Source organism: Protopterus annectens, chromosome 4.part0, assembly GCF_019279795.1.
Source record: "Protopterus annectens isolate FY-2018-M chromosome 4.part0, PAN1.0, whole genome shotgun sequence".
Taxonomy (NCBI): Eukaryota; Metazoa; Chordata; order Ceratodontiformes; family Protopteridae; genus Protopterus; species Protopterus annectens.
The window spans coordinates 1,542,499,193-1,542,513,852 of NC_056733.1; positions in this window are offsets into that span (position 1 = coordinate 1,542,499,193).

Below are 14,660 nucleotides of genomic sequence, written 5' to 3' on the forward strand. Positions count from 1 at the left end.
AGACTATTCTGGACAATATATGGTCTAGTCACACTTTGCATCAGACATCAGCTCAATACAGCACAAGGTAGAGGGTGTTGTTGGTCATAGTCATTATTATTATCATCATCATAATATACATAAGAGATAGACTGCCAAGACAAACTGGGTAGGAAAAAATGGGGAAAAGTCAGGAGTGTCAGTAGTCATATCTAACTGTGACTGAGTTGGGGTACTACTGCTTGACCCTGACCCATTTTCACTTTGCTGGTGAGGTGTGGCAAGGCTTGAAACTTTATTTGTCAGGGATGATGAGCTGCAATATGACCTGGTCCTGGGTGGAGTTTGCTGGTGAGTGTCACAGGTCTGAATGTGGATAATTACTACTCATGATGAGGAGTGGCTGGGCAGCTGACAAGACTTGAAACTGCTGTTGAGCATGCAATGAAAAAGGTCCTGGAACACATCCACCCTGGATATATGCCCTGCCACAGTAATGCGTGACAGTGACAGTGCTGGCAGGCATGATGGCACTGACAACCTATGCTTGAAACTGCCGTCTGAGGTAGTATGCATCACCACAACCCTCAGCTGATCTATCATTCCTCAATGAATGTTTGTCTGTATCTGCATGTAGCTCACAATGGTGCTGGACAGCCTCCTCATGAATGCCATGCAACATGCAACATACTAGCTGTGTTTATTATAGACTTTGTGACACCATACTATGTCTGAATGACATTTCATCACATCTGATAATTTATTTCCAGTGTCACCCACATCTCAGGAGCTAAATGTCAACTAACTAACTAACTAACTAGCTAACTAACTAACTAACTAACTAACTAACTAACTAACTAACATACTAACTAAAATAAGTGTAGGTTGTTACAATGTCACATATGCTGGTCTGCAGTGGATATCACTACATTAGAAGCAGTGCATACATCTGAAATGGCTACATCAGATACATGGGGAGCACTTATGAGGATTTCAACCACAGGAAGTCCCTTTCCATTTGAGGATGCTGTGCATTCAGCCTGAACTACCACAGGGTCCTCAATATGTTATGCTGCATGCACCCACTATCTGGAGGGGTATCTCATCACACAAGAGCAATACAGGCAGTGTCATTGAGCTCTATGACCATAACTCATGTCCACGTCTCACAGTGCTTTTGGCAGATGCACCATAGATGCCAACACCAGCCGTTTATCCAGTTGCAGGCATTTCTAAATGCAGTCCATCACTGCTTATATCTGCAAATGCATATCATAACAATCACTGTAGTAAACCCAATGACATATCACCTCTGGGGATAAGTCTTTGAGCATGACTTCCAGTCTGGTACTTAATCAATTCCTCCACCTCTGTCAGTCCTGATAACAGTGGAGGACCACCCACATGGTGGATCCTTCAGTAGCATCTATTAAGCACAGTCATGACTGTCATGTGACAGTGACATAGGCCCTTTGTGCAATTTCACGCATACTCACAGCATTAATGTCCCTCAGCAAGGACTGCCACACCAACTCCACTGACTTTTAATCTACACCCCATCTCCATAACAGCCACAGTCCAGGCTGCCTGAGTGCTTGAAGCAGAATGCCATTCCCAGCAGTGCTGAAATTCTCCTCCCTCTTCCTGTTTTGTCCAGTGGAGATACTGAATCTTGTATAACTAAAGGGAATGCAGAAATACATAGTTGCTGTGATTATGAAGGCAATGAGTATACTGTTAAAGCATGTATTTCAGTCCATATTTATAGCATGCAGGCCTTATTTTCTCTGGTATGCTACAACATACTACATGGGAGAAGTTATCCTTTGGAATGGTCTGCTGATAGGTTATACGATAATATCACATTGTATAACTCGGAAGACAACCACAGATTTTGGAACTATAGAATACCTATAAAAATATACCCCCCCCCCTCCACATATATGTAGCTCCTTCCCTTTCTGCTCCACACTAGAAAATACAGATGTAAAGAAAACATCTATTTATGCATCCAGACATTGTGAATAAATAAACATGTAATATATAACCAATAAACCATGATAAATATTCTCAAATACAGTAAAAATTGTATTTGTACACCTCAAAATCTACAAGCTACGCTTGCCAGTCCTGTAAATTGTTGTTTGACCATAGAAATAAACCTAGCAATCTGGACTGATATTCTGTCAGCCCTCTGTTGGGTGAGCACAATTGTCAAAATAGAAAATGTACACCTTACCAGCTTACTCCAGATACCTAAGTACTACAGAACTTACTCCAACGTCATTGCAAAGCACTGTATGAGTATGAACAAAACAGTGACTCATTATCACCAAACCTTGCATATGTATACCCTTTTGTACATAATGAAGTCAAATAAGAAATAGCAAGGCTGTGGGCCATGTCAAGTCAAAAACCTCAAGTCTCATGTACAACAGCAAGAAATAGCTATGCACCCTGCAATTAAGTTACACAAGTCAGGACTCACAAGCCAAAATCACATTTGTTCATAGATACGTGAGCTTACCATCTTTTTTTTTTTTTTTTTGCTCCTTGATCCACTGGTATCATGTGTTGCATTTTTAATCAACATAGAATGTTCTGTCAGACCGGCGAGGAGAGTTCCTGAATGGTTCATGAAAGACATAACAATCTTTTTGTACTGTATGCACAGAAATTATAAGGACTGACTGCTTGTTGTTTATGGTGGGCTGCTCGTGTATATGTATAATGTGGTACACAGAGTATCCCATGAGGTGCACAGGCATACTATTCCAAACCAGTGGTCACACACTTACAGCAGAATGTAAGAACTGCACAGTAACACAAGAGCAGTGTGTCTCAGTTTATTGCAAGTGAGCAGGTAAAGCTTCTCTGCAGAAAGCACACCATAAACATATATACATAATGGATCTTGTAGTTCAGCAGTTTTCAACATATCCATGTAGGTACAATGCAAACACAGATTCATATATATGAATGCCATCCATTATAGGTCAATAAAAGCTGAAAAAAAATTCCATTTATATTAAAACCAGTAGTAAGGAGAAATAATAATTTCCAAGCCACTAGATAAGACAACATAGGATTATAACAGTTGTAAGGTAAGCTAGTGGGTGACTCCAGATTTTACATTCCTAGCTGAACTGCATATACAAAAAAGGTATCTACTGCAACAGTGTCAAGACTTTTTCCTCCAGCTATTATCTTACGGTAAACTATTTACTTATTTAATATTTGCTGACTGGGAAAGGTGACTAGAACAGAGCCTATTTTAGTGGAGGCTTGGGGAGAAACACTCCAGATGCATGTCTTTTGAATTTTGGACAAAACCATGCAAACTCCACACAGAAGACACCCCAGCAAGAATCAAACCAGAGAACCTCTTGCTGTAAGGCAACAATGTTAACTGCTGCACCATAAGGTCATAGGTGTGTACTAGGCTAATAGCCCTGGAGCCATTACAATCCTAGCCCCAAAAAACTGCCCAGGCACCATGCCACCACTGCAGTTTTGCAATGAAGTTGAAGTAAGTCTTTGTCTGCAGTAGCCACTGTACTATGCATAAGGGGTGTGTACAAGGGGCAAAGCCCAGGGAAATGTTTGTTTGCTTGTTTACTTTTATTGACTTGGTCAATCCTACTAGGCATTACCTATTTCCAGGAAATGACTAGTGGACACTCTGCCAAAACACAGAGAAGGGACATATGATGGCATGCAGATGGATGAACTTAAATATGGCTGCAGATACTAAACTGAATCTTGCTGTGAATGAACAAAATATGTAACTGAATTTGAAGAGATTGCCTTATGAGCTATCCAAAACAAGCAGAAATATGGTCAGAACGCATATATGATGTAAAAAATAGCGAATAAAACAGAAGAAAGTAGTAGAGCATGTCATGGCTTTCTAGGTTACGAGCACATAACGGGGGCATACATTTTGTTGTCAGGACATGATAATTGCCAAAAGGAAGATTAACTTCTGAGATCATAATAGTGAACCTAGGCCACAGCTATTAAGGTAGAGAAAGATAACACAGAGCTGCTTTGATGGTAAAATTTGGTGATATCAAGGTACTGTGGGTTGACAGAATTTCAAAAAATACTGTTTTTTGACTAAATTGTGAATATTTTAGTAAAATATGATAAATGCTTGTTACACTTAGGAACAGAAAGATTTTATGATATTCCTTTTGAGAATAATGGACATTAGACAGGGGGCTGGATTCATGAATGGCTAAATTCCTTCACATGCACATGACAACACTCTATTTTGTATTCATTATATGGCCCAACACATTGTGTAGAGCCGCCAAACAAAGGTAAACAGCAGAGTATGTAATGAAAGCATAATCAGCTGAATTACATATTAATGAATCAATCCAATATGGTGGAGACATTCAGGAAGCTAGAAAGCAACTGTGTGGAGATGATGTTGCCCATTGCCATGAGTAACAAAACCTGTTGGAGTACAGCCACCATCATGCTTAGAAAAAAAAAGAAATACAATGGTAGGGGCTGCTGCTGCTCTCTTGCATGTGTATGTGCAACAGGCTCAAATCTATACTGTTGCTTCTGCTGATAGACCTCATCCTAGGAGAAGAAGTGTATTCAGATCCCAATTAACATATCATGGACTGCATACTACTGAAATAGTAGAGTGATACAGGGTTAATAGAGAAACACAATATGAACTCTGCAACCTCTACCACCCCTACATTAGATCCAGGGAAAATCAAGGAAAGCCCATACCAGTGGAATCTAAAGATATTAACTACTGGTACATTCCAGACACCCACAGGTGATATACTAGGGGTATCACAGGTCTGAGCATCAGTCTCCAGAATATTGCACCAATATCTTAATGTTATGCTAGAACATGGACAGGAGTACATAAATTTTCCACGCACACCAGAGGAGAGATCAAGAATAATGTAGAAATGTTATCCTGTAGCACACTTCCCTGACATTTTGGAGGACATACATTGCTGTCACATAGAAATAAAAGCCACACCTGTTGAACAGAGAAAGAGATACATCAACTGGAAGGGGTTCCGCTCAGTCAATTGCTGATCTACTGGTTATCCTCAATGTGTGTACAGGCAACCCAGGTAGTTACCATGACTCACACCCATAGCATAACTTGCAGCTTTGCACAAAGTTTGCTAGGGGTGATGTTCCACAAGGCTGTCTACTGGGTGATGTGGGTTTTGCACTAGAACAGTTGCTCATGACATCCAATAGAAATGCACATACAAACACAGACACACAAACTCTCAGAAGAAGGATGCAGTGATGCTCCCACTCAAACTAGAAACATCACAGAGCATGTGTTTGGTATGATGTCACACTTTCACTGTCTACACACATCAGGGGTGACCTGCAGTATGACCCAGGCTCCTGTGTAGAAATTCTCACAGTCTGTGCCATGTTCAGCAATATCAACTTGAAGAAACAGCTGCAACAGGTACAGCAAAGGCCAGGACCACACATTCCCAGACTATAGGCAAGGCCAGCACCTCCAATGCATATAGACAAGGATTCTTAGGGAGGACCTCCAGCTGCAGACGGAGTCAACAGATGTAGGAATGCACAATTTCCCCTTCCCCTTGCTAAGAGGCAAAGGACAGCACACACACACTCACCAGCAAAGGAATATACATAACAACCTAAGCACATACAAATATTAAAAGTGATGCCATCCGATGTCCACAGACTTTACTTGTCTTTGTAATGGCTGTGTACAGATAGCATCAGACTGAGAAAGCTCCAAAGCAAATGACTTGTAACTACAGTATTTTCAAGGTAAGTGTGGAACCTGTATTATATGAACAAATGTGTAAGACAAGTAAAGTCTGTGGACAAAAGTTCCTCACCAAAAGGATAAAGGGTCTCAAAAATCTGTCCTATGCTGCCCGACTGAAAGAACTCCAGCTCTATTCAGTCGCTTGCTCAGAGGTGACCTTTGCCTAACATACAAGGCCATGTCAAACCCAGATTTGATGAATATGCTTCACCTCAAAAAATCTAGATCCATCAGAGCCACAAAGACTTAAACGCTGGAGGGATAGATTCATCACCCAAAGACTCCTATGCTGTGGAACAAAATCCCGGTACATGTGAGGCAGAGCACCTCGCTGGCCTTGTTCAAGAGAAATCTTGACCAATGGATGGGAGATCGCAGATATACCCCAGGGATTACCTCAGTGTCACTGCTCGACAGAGGCACAGCAAAATAATGGGTATAGTTCCCCATACTAAAGGGGTGGCGTAAGCCACAAAACGATGGGCTAGGCTTGTAAATGCCCTCGGGTAGATAGCCTAGTATGAACCTATGAACCTATGAACCTATATCTGCATACTGTTAGTCATAAATGTATTCAATCAGATCCTATGTCAGGTGTCCACCAATAGTATTCTTGGCTTATAGGAATGATATCTGCAATATACAGCTATGTATTGTACACAATAATGTCATCAAACAGGCCACTCACCCACTGTATACAAAACAGTCAACAGAACAACTATGTCAACAGTTTCACAAGTAGAACAATAAGCCAGGAATGCAATATCGGTGGTTTGGATACATGACTTACAATACTAACTGAAAAAAAAGTCTTCTGAAATAGTTAAAAGCATCCAAAATCTTCTTTTGTAATAAATATGCACAAAATTAACATAGTGAGAAAGATTCTTTTAGCTGTCCAGTCTGTGCATCAGACATATATACAACCTAAACAAAAGGCATGGCACAGTCATCATCATTTGCATGGGGGTGGGAGAGGTGGTGTGGGGGGTGGGGGGTAGACCGAGGGGCAAAAGGACAAGGCTGACGCCAACATAGTGAGTGTGTGTGTGAGTAAGAAACACAGAACATTCAATAATGTAGAAAATATCTCAGGGGCACTAACATGAGATGTATCCCAATCAACATTAAGGTTTTCCTAGCATGCATGCATGTGTGTGGGCTAATATGGTGAGTTTTTGTGAAGTGTGTGTGTGTGTGTGTGTGTGTGTGTGTGTGTGTGTGTGTGTGTGTGTGTGTGTGTGTGTGTGTGTGTGTGTGTGTGTGCATCTTCATGAACACAATCAAGCTCTACACCCTGCCATGTTGTACATGTGTGAGCCATGCATGGTAGAGTTATCTGTTTAGTGCCATTGCCCTTGGCCACATGAACAGCCACTGCCAGGATTTCCATTGCCATTTCCATGTCCCTGGTTCAAAGTGGGGATGCTGCCCAAATATAATTGCTGCCTGCTGGATGAGGTCTCTTCATGATGACATCCAGGAATATGACCCTATGGCCTACCATATCTCGGTGTGGACACCTCAATCACTGATAGAGCAGTGGATGTACTGCCACTATGGGAGAGGGATCTGTCATAACCATGTTGGCTAACGCCAGTCACCAGAGGATGTTGAGGCTCTACAGACACATGAATGCCAGCCCTTTCCCAGCAGACATTCCATCACAGACTCTGCCCAATCCAGTGTGTCATCATCATCATCGTCATCAGTCCCTTTTTTTTCCCATTTTCTACATGGGGTCGGGGTATCATGTTAATTATCGCCATCTCTCTCGATTCAATGCCACACTCTTGCCTTCATTGACACTCATGCCTGGCTGTCGCAGATCTTTCACACAATCCATGCACCTCTTTGTTGGATGTCCTTGTGCCTTCTTAACTTCTTCCTGTCTGTCCCAAATGTTTTTCACTAGATTGTCTCCTGCTTTTCTGCATGTGTCCAAACTACATTGTACATGGATCTGGAGCGTTTCTCCCCAGGCCTCCACTGAAAATTGGCTTGTTCCAAGTCTGAATTTCCCAGTTAACAAATGTTGACTAAATAAAATAAATAAATAAATAAAGTAGCAAATATGAATAAAGTGGTCTAGGCAAACTGTCCCTTCAAAATTAGAAGTGCAATGCAAAAACAACAAAGGAGGCTCCAGACCACGGCTACTAAAAACATATAAAAGTTTAATCCAAAGTGAGCGCTTTCATAGCTCAAGACTACTTCATCAAACAAAACTTACATCAAAATGTGCAGTTTGTATACCTTCAAGTTAAGTAATCAGTCAATTAAATAACTAATTAGCTTAAAGGCACATAGCCAAATTCATTGACCCTAAGTAAACTCAAAATGTAAACTGCATAAAAAGCATCTTCCACCTAGTTTAACCTAGTTTATACATCTAATAGTATATATATATATATATATATATATATATATATATATATATATATATAGGCTACAAAACAGTGAATACATATCAAAAAAAATTTCAAGAAACATTTACCTATTACATGGGCCTATCTAAGGATGCATATACATATTATAAAAGCATATATTGTTACTATAAAAAAGTTTTCATTCAGACTACATGGAATATAAGCCACTGTTATCTGATGCCCCTATCCATTAGTACTGGTTTAATACAAACTTTATCATTGATGTCCTGACCAACATTGGCTTGCACCCTGATTATCCATTCAAGTTCCTTGACTTTGACTTTATTCTTAATACCTCCCCCTCTAATACTGGATCTGACCATATCTATCACTAAGAACTTGAAGTGATGCTCATTACCACATAGTATGGTATGCTTCGCCAGGGCACTGGTATCTATTTGCCTAGGGATGTCATAGAATCATGCAATCACGTAGCCTACGTGTCGTCATACCTACACAGAAACAGCCACATAATACAAAGATGGCTAGGTACACTAAATTAATAGTATCGCAATGTGCTGTCAATTACATAACATTGTAATAACTCTCTAAACAGGAACCCTCTTCCATAACACCAAAGTATAGAAACAACACATTGAGAATACCCATCACTTATTCTAGCAATACCCAGTTATAACAAAGGATTTTTGATAAGAACTGGAATATCTTATGTGCAGATGACAAGGTGAAAGGAATCGTGGGGGAAAGACCTAGATATGTCTATAAGAATAAGAAGTGTTTGAAAAGAATATTATGTGGGCCACGACTTAGTCATGAATCAACTAACTCTGAAGAGGGAGTGGTATTTGGTACACACCCATGTGGGAAGTGCAGGTTCTGTGACTTTCTTGATAGTACAGGGAAGTTCACCCACCCTGATACAGGGAGGATATATACATTTAAACTGACAGCGCATTGCAATACTATTAATTTAGTGTACCTAGCCACCTGTGTATTATGTGGCTGTTTCTCTGTAGGGATGACGACACATAGACTACGTGATCGCATGATTCTATGACATCTCTAGGCAAATAGATACCAATGCCCTGGCAAAGCATACCATGATATGTGGTAATAAGCATCACTTTAAGATTTTAGTGATAGATATAGTCAGATCCAGTATTTGAGGGGATGGTATTAAGAATAAAGTCAAAGTCAAGGAACTTGAATGGATAATCAGGGTGTAAGCCAATGTTGGTCGGGGCATCAATGATAAAGTTTGTATTAAACCAGTACTAATGGATAGGGGCATCAGATAACAGTGGCTAGATAAATCATGTATTTATTTTATTATATATTCCATGTATTCTGAATGAAAACTTTTTATAGTAACAATATATGTTTTATATTATGTATATGCATCTTTAGATAGGCCCATGTAATAGGTAAATGTTTCTTGATATTTTTTTTATATGTATTCACTATTTTTGTAGCCTCCGCATAAGTAATTTGGGAGAGGTTTTATGCCGGATGCCATTCCTGATGCAACCCTCCCCATTTATCCAGGATTGGGACCGGCACAAAGAAATGCACTGACTTGTGCATCCCCAGTGGCTGGGTACAAGAGGGTAGTGAGACCAGCTGTGTTATATGGGTTGGAGACGGTGGCATTGATGAAAAGGCAGGAGTCAGAGCTTGATGTGGCAGAGTTAAAGATGTTAAGATTTGCACTGGGTGTGACTAGGATGGACAGGATTAGGAATCAGTATATTAGAGGGTCAGCTCAGGTTGGACAGTTTGGAGACAAAGCAAGAGAGGTAAGATTGCGTTGGTTTGGACATGTGCTGAGGAGGGATGCTAGGTATACTGGGAAAAGGATGCTAAGGATGAAGCTACCAGGTAACAGGAAAAGAGGAAGGCCTAAGATAAGGTTTATGGATGAGGTGAGAGAGGACATGTAGGTGGTTGGTGTGAAACAGCATGATGCAGAGGACAGGAAGAAATGGAAACAGAAGATCCGCTGTGGCGAACCCTAACGGGAACAGCCGAAAGAAGATTATGACTATTTTTGTAGCCTATATATACTATTAGATGAATGAACTAGGTGGAAGATGCTTTTTTATACAGTTTTACATTTTGAGTTTACTTAGTGTCAATGAATTTGGCTATGTGCCTTTAAGCTAATTAGTTATTTAATTGACTGATTACTTAACTTGAAGGTATATAAACTGCACATTTTGATGAAAGTTTGTCTGATGAAGTAGCCTTGAGCTATGAAAGTGCTCATTTTGGATTAAACTTTTATATGTTTTAGTAGCCATGGTATGGAGCCCCATTTGTTGTTTTTGCAAATAAATAAACTAGCATAATCTGTGCTCTTTGATCTTTTCTGCAATTGGAGCTACTTTGGCTTCTGCTTTTATATCCTCATTTTTCCGTTTGTCCCACAGTGTGCATCTTACCGCTTTTCTCCGTCACTTCATTTCCATCACCTCTAGCTTCCTCATCTGCTCTGCCTTAACTGCCCAGGATTTGTACCACACAGTAGTACTGGTCACACCACTGTCTTGTACACCTTAGTTTTCAGCTTCTTTGGCATTCTTCTGTGATAGACTACACCTGAGACTCTATGCCAGTTGGCTGCACCCCCTCTGATTCTAGCTTTCACCTCTTCATTCAGACTTCCCTTCTCCTCAACCTCTCTTCCCAGATACTTGAAGCTATTTACCTGTTCCACTATCTTCCCTTCTATCTCAATTCTCAGCTTCTTTGGATTTACCCAGTTTGTTGCCATTACCACTGTGTCATCTGTGCTTAGTTTCATCACATGTGCCTTCAGTTTTGCATTCTCTTCCCCTATTCTTTGCTGAAGTTCTTCCTCAGAGTCTGCCTGTAATGCTACATTATCTGTATACAGCAACTTTGTTGATTTGTCCCCTCTGACATGTTTGCTAGTTTAGTCCATCACCAGTATGAACAGCATTGGGCTCAAAACTGAACCCTGGTGTACACCCACTCCCACTGGGAACCCCTCTGTGTGATTGAACTCTATTAGTATTTGTGTCATTGGGTCCTTGTACATAGCCTGTACTAATTCTACCAATCTTTCTGGGACTTTAAACCACCTCAGTGCTCCTGAATTCAGCTTTCTTGGAACCTTTCATATGCTTTCTCCAAGTCTAGGAATGCCCAATTGGACTCTTTCCTCATTTCTAGCCTCTACTCAAGTATCTGTCTCAGTGCAAACATTGGGTCAGTTGTGCTGCATTATGATCTGAATCTGAATTGTTCATCTCCCATCTTACATTCTACTACTCTGTATGCCCATCCATTAATCACCCTCTCCAGAATTTTCATGCAACATGGCAGGAGTTTGATGCCTCTGTACTGTCCACAGTTGTGGATGACCCCTTTTTTCTTGTACTCTGGCATGAATATGCTTATTCTCCAGTCATCTAGGATATACCTTTCTCTCCATACTGCTATGAGTAGTCAGGAGCCACTTTTCCCTGATCTCTCCCAGCATCCTTATCTGCTGTGACCTCATCCAAGGCTGCTGTTTTCCCTGACTTCATTTTCCTTAGTGCTGTTCTTACTTCTTCTAGGGTTGCCACCTCTTCTTCTCTCATCATAAGCTATTTCTGGGGCAGTACAACTTCTTTGTTTTTTTTTCATTCATATGCTACTGGAAATATCCCTCCATCTGTCTTTGATGTCCTGTGGACCGGTGAGTAGGTTGCTGCTGGCATCCCTTATGAAAGGTGTCTGATTATCTTCTTTATCTTTCTGTCTTTGCCTTGCAACCTAATATAGTTTCTTTATGCCACCTACTGAGTCACTTTTCAGAAGCTAGTACAGTATCTCCAGTGTCCTGTTCTCTACTATTGCAACTCCTTTCTTAGCTTCTTTGTTAACCAACCAGTATTCCTTTCTAGCCTGGTCAGTCTTTTCTATCTCCCACTTTTTCCTGCACTCCTTCTTTCTTTTGATGACTTCCTGGACTTCTGCATTCCACCACCAGCTTTCCTTATGTACCTTATTTCCATATCTGACTCAGCCACATATCTGTTCTGTAGTCCTCACACATGCTGTTTTGAGGATCTGCCATTCTTCTTCAACTCCACCTATTTCTTGCTCTTCATGGGGTGCTAGAGCCCTGAGTAATTCCTTGAACTGTTGTACTTTCTTTCCAGTTAACTTCCAGGTCTTCAGCCTGGTCTCTGTTAGCCTTCTTTGACCACTGCTTGCAGCTGATTGTGGCAACCAGTGATTTAAACTGTGGGCCAACTGTTTCACTGGGGGTGACTGATTTTACCCCAGTCCCCTTTCCTTACTAGGATGAAGTCTACCGGAGTTGCATGTTGGCCACTCTTGTATGTGATCTTATGACTGTTTCTCTTTCTGAGCCATGTGTTGGCTCCTATCAAGCCATTTGCCAGACAGAGGTCTAGAATGGCCTCTCCTTCTTTATTCCTGTTGCCCCACCCATGTGGACTCAGGCAGTCCTCACATCCTGTTCTGTCTCTCCTGATATGTGCATTTCATTGTCAACACCAATTCATGTTGTCCTGCTTTATCTTGTAGATCCTACAACAGCAGTCTGAATGCACTATTTTCTTCACTTCATTAGACAACAGATGGCTAGTAACTTATTGACCCAGCGCTGCTGAACTTTTTTTTATGGTGGGCACATACTGGCCAATGGGGGCACATACATCCCTCCACCATTAGCATGGGTCTCTGATGTAGGTGCCTATTTTGGCAACATTAGTCAACATGACCAAATCACTGAGAGACATATTTTACACTGTCAAGTGGCTAGGTCTGTCATGGTGCACAATTTGTGATCCATGTTCTCTTATTTTGAGGATACTGTGCACAACAGTAGATGCCCAAAGTAGTAGGTCTGTACAACTCTTCCCTCTATAGGGCACCATATAGAGTCTGTGCTGCTGCCCCCCAGCTCTATTCATTTGTGAATTTTGATGGAAACACTCAGCATGTTTTTCAAAGGTGGGAGGAATCCTACAGAGACACAGGGAGAAAATGCAAACTCCAAATAGGCATTGGCTGGATGTCAGGATTGAATTTAATACCTTGTGCATGAGAAGTGAAGAACTTAACCATTATGCCAACTGGTCTCTCATCCTATCCATTTAGTCACCCACACAGCTTAAACAGTCATGCATGTCAGAATGTGCCACATTTATGATCAGCACAATCTCTTTCGAGGCCCTGGTGAAACATTCCTGTGCTTCCATGATGGCCCTATACATATGTTTTGTTGCAGGTAATGACACATTAACATGAGGATGAGGGTGGACAGTAGGCCTCCACTGTGCACCTCTAGGAACCCTCCTGTGGGGTACTATGCCCTTATGATGGTTACAGGCAGACTCAACTAGCTCTGCAGCTGGAGTAACTACACTACCCTGATCAATCATGTCACCTTCAACCTGTCCTATATCTGAGGGCTCAAGTGGAATGTGTATGCATATGCATACTGACTGTGTATGAAATAAGGCTAGGGGATGTATTGGCCACAACCACAATGTCAGAATGAAGCTCTGTAGCCCCTGACTGTGCCTATATATCACCACCATCATCATCAGATGCTACCTATAGCTGACATCAGGTGGTATCAGTTCTACACTGCCACTGATCACCCGTGATAATAAGCAATAAACACAAGCAGGAGAGAAACAGTCAGTGGAGATCCAAACTGTGTTCTACACACCCATGTTAAACAATTTCAGATGTTAAAGGAATACAACACTTTTTACTCTCCCCTCAGACTTACATTTAAGTAATGCTTATTACTATTCAAAGAAGGTTTGTGCTTACCATTTGCAAGTGGTCTTTCATATGGCAATTCTTACATCCCTGGAAAAAGCAGAAGTAAGTGAAAAGAAAACTAGTAAGCATCACTTCATGTGGCACAGGTGTAGAGCTATTGATTAGGGAAGTGTGGCTACTGTGCCTTCAGTGCCTGTTGAATTTGGCTGTAGCCAAAATGTGGGCAAGGTGCCATGCAGAGGATTGATAGTGGTGCTTGGAGGGGGCCTGCTCTCCCTCCTCCATCTAATTCAGGCATGTCTCCCTGTGCCACTCAACATATGTTTAGGTTCCTCATGGAGGCACAGACATGTTCCCATAGGTGCGCCAGACAAATGCTCATGGTTGTGGATGTATCACAGTCTGACGTGTGTGACTGCCTCCACTTTGTTGCCAATTCACTGGATCAGATGAATGACATGTTGGAATGTGGGGTGTCTGTGAGGGAATGAGGGGTGTCTGTCATGGAAAGAGCAGTGGCTGTGCTGGAACATCTGCTGGGAGAGGAACAGCATACTTGTGGGCCTAGGTCAGCCATATCATTTGCTGTCAGCCAACATGGCCTTGCCTGATCATGTTTCCATTGTGACTGTTCTTCCACTGCTCCATCAGTGAGGGTGCTGTCCACACCCAGACAATGCAGGCCATGGTGTCATGGTCCTGGGCAT